The 3,466-nt window shown below is 44.7% G+C and overlaps 1 long non-coding RNA gene across 1 annotated transcript in view; it reads right to left on the minus strand.

The window, feature by feature from the left end:
* LOC108287919 overlaps window positions 1–3,396 on the minus strand; it is a 7,953-nt gene extending 4,557 nt beyond the window's left edge. Inside the window, exon 1 of the long non-coding RNA XR_001818509.2 lies at window positions 2,917–3,396. This is a non-coding gene — a long non-coding RNA (uncharacterized LOC108287919). The remainder of the gene's footprint in view (window positions 1–2,916) is intronic.
* Window positions 3,397–3,466: the final 70 nt, after the last annotated feature.

Here is a 3,466-nt window from a genome sequence, read left to right on the forward strand (position 1 = left end):
AAAAAAAAAAAAAAAAAAAAAGAAATTTGCTCTAGAACTTGCTCTAGGATTTGACCAAAGAGATTAGGTGAATTTGTGAAGCTTTGAGGCAAGAGTGTCCATCAGTACAGTTGCTTGTCAGAATGGAGATCTTCCCATTCAAAAGCATGCCCAGAAGGCGTCCTTGAAATCTATTACCGTGAACCATTAATGGTCACATGGAATTTTGTTGAGGATGGTTTAAGGGTTAGGGACAACAGGGTGGGTAGTCTGAACTATTTGGCTGATAGCCTGGAGATCTTGCACTAGTTGGTATGACCTATCTGATTTCTTTACAGGCAGTATTGGGGAGTTATAAGGGGACATACAGGGTTCAAGCAGCCTGTCTTGAATGAGACCTTCAATTATAGGCTTTAAACCTATTCTACCTTCTAGGGGAATGGGATATTGTTTCCTTCTGGTTATTTCCCTAGGGGTGTTTAACTTAATATGTATTGGAGAGACATGGAGTCTTCCCCAATTTCCCTTCCTTGACCAGACATCAGGATGAATGTATTTTTCCTCTGCGGTGGTAAGTAGATTTAATGAGCTAAGGAATCTCTCTGGGCCAACATGTAGGCTGATACCTAGTTTTAGCATTAAGTCTCTTCCTAATAAGTTAATTCCTGCTTCAGGGATTAACAAAAATTTAATGTGGGTTGATCGGTCTTTGTATTTGTAGGGTGCCAGCGCCCACACACTACCCATGGGTACCCCGAGTTTGGTGGCAACAAAGGAATGAGACAAAGACAGGTTAAAAGTGCATAAAGTGGGAAGAGGGGCCAACGCAAAAGGGAGGCTGCAAAGGCCCGGGGCTCTGGTTTCCACAGTATTTATTGTATACAATCTCTTTGATCGATAGTGCAGATGGTGGGGTGAATTGGTGTAAGGGAAGCTGTGTGTCAAACCTAAGATTAATAGCAGTGAAGGTTTATGTGAGTTTCCTAAGAGTTAAAGCATATGCTTATTTTATAGGTAATTATCTATGTGCAGCTGGTGGGAATGGGCTTAACAAGGAGCCTACATATCTGGCTACATTCCAGGGCTTCAAAGGAATGTTATCTCTTTGAGCACTGTGTTTAAAATGTCAGAGCTTGGGTCACTCTGTACATGGGAACATGCTGGCATAGAGAGGCCTTCCTCCCCAGAGGCCTCTGCGGCCTTCTGTGGTTTATTTTTCCTGATTTCCTTAATACATTACTTATAACCAGTTAATGTAGGCACACTATAAACCCTTCCTTCATTGCTGTTTCCCCCAATGGTATCTGATCTCTATGCCTTCTAAAATTTTTGCTTCAAATCCTTCTCCCTTTACCCTGAGACACACAGCTCCTCTGAGGAGCAGGTGACACTAGGTGGAAGGGAACAGAGGAGCCAGCTGCTCCAGAATCTATTAAAAAGGTTATATGTTCACGTTTGGGTCCCACCTCTAAATTTATTAAGGGCTCTTGGTGGGACTCAATGTAAAAGAGACAGAAGGCAGTAAGTGGAATGATCTTTCTTTTTCCCATTCGGGACATGTCCTCTTGAAATGACCTATTCTTCCACATTTAAAACATTTATTTTGTCCTTATTCCCTTCCAGTTCTGGAGTTCCTTGGCTTTGCCTCCCTATGTCCCTTATAGGGCCTGGCAAATGAGGGCTTGGATCCTTTCTAAGTTTTGTCCCCCTGGAGGCTTTGTCTAGGAGTGTAGGGGTCTCCCGGCAACGGGCCCCACGTTTTGGAGCCCCCTGTTGGAAGCTGGATAACAATCTTTGCTTTTGCTTTTCTTTATTTCTTCTTACATAAACTTTTTGAGCTTCTTTCAAAAGCTCTTCCACAGCTCAATCTTTCCAATTCTCTCTCTTTTGCAATTTCTTAGCAACGTCTGGCCAACTGTTTGTAACAAAATGTAGCTTTAATTCCTTGCCAAAGGGGGTTCTCTAAATCCAGGCCTGCATATTTTCTCACTTGCTCTTTTAGTCCATCTAAAAATTCCATAGGCCCTTCCTCTTTTCTTTGTTGTATATCAAATGCTCCAGAAAGGTTTTGAGTTTGGGCCACTGACTCTTGAATTCCTTTATCATTTCTCTGAGATCTTTCATATTTTCTCAGTGGGCTGCACTGTTATTATCACATTGAGGGTCTTGGCTGGGAATTTTCGGTCTGCTGCAGGAACGTTTTGGCCAGGAGGGTGTTCATGTTCACAGACTTCCATAGCGGCTTTGTGGGTCCTGCCCCTTTCTTTCCCTGAAAAGACGATGCCTAACGGACATGAACTCGGCCCAAGTATACAACTGGGGCCCTAAAAATTGATCAGTCAGGTCTGCCACTCCATATGGGTCATCTAAAAGTGGCTTGAGCTCCTTTTTAAAATTTCGAACTTCTGAGCTGGTTAAGGGGGCATTCACGAAGCCAGTGCCCCCTCCTCCTCCCAGGGACCTCTCTTAAGGGGAAGAGAGTTAGAGCTGATTCCTTAGAGGCAGACGGGAAGGGGAAGTTCTAAATATCCTTTTTACATTGCTCTACCTCGCATTCAAGTTTTCTTTGGGGAGGGCATTTAGGCACTTCCCAAGCAAAATAAAACAACAATATTTTATCATTTGCTGTTTTTTCTTGTGTTTAGTCTTCTCATTATCCTTCCAATAATTTAACATGAAACCTAGGAGACTATCAGGAGTATTATTATAACTAGCTTTATCCCTCCCGTTTCCTGCCTTACTTGGCGCATTGCCCATCTTGGAGGTTTGGTATGAGGCTCAATCCTCGTCTCAGAGATTTCTTGCCTTTCCTTTTCCCTAGAGGCCCCTTACTGGAGATTTCTTGCACGAAATCATGCGTCTCACTCGCACACTTTCAACCTCCAAGATATCCCGACCACCAAGGAAATACTTTGTCGCCCCCGCGACGTTTCTTACCTTCGTCCAGAGGATCCTTTCTGCCCGCGTTGCTGAGTCTGGGTTTATTCCTCACACTGGGGGAGGTCTCGATCCCCCTGCCCCTGGGGCCACCGCAACAAGGCAGTGGGACGGTCTCCTCACGAGATGGTCAGGGACTTCTCCCCAGAGGAGAAAGGAAATCCCTGACAGCCCCCGAATTGTTAGAAATAAGTTCTCGGTGCCGCAGAGACCAGCACTCCAGAGAAAAGTTATACAAGGCAAACTTTACTTCTGCAGAATGCTGCTGCCCGAACCTGCAACAGTCGAAGAGCCAGGGCACACCTGACGAAGGAGAGCAGGGGTCCTTCCCTCAAAGGCTGGGGTTACGCAATCTAAGGTGATTCCGATTGGCTATTTAAGAAGGTATGGGTTGCAGTAGCGGGAAGGGGCAGTTTACAGAACAAAGGACAAGGGAGTTAGATTTTTGAAGAGGAATTAATTCTTTTTTTTTTTTTTTTGAGACAGAGTTTCACTCTTGTTACCCAGGCTGGAGTGCAATGGCGCGATCTCGGCTCACCGCAACCTCCGC

This window comes from Cebus imitator, unplaced genomic scaffold (assembly GCF_001604975.1).
Source record: "Cebus imitator isolate Cc_AM_T3 unplaced genomic scaffold, Cebus_imitator-1.0 Scaffold356, whole genome shotgun sequence".
NCBI lineage: Eukaryota > Metazoa > Chordata > Mammalia > Primates > Cebidae > Cebus > Cebus imitator.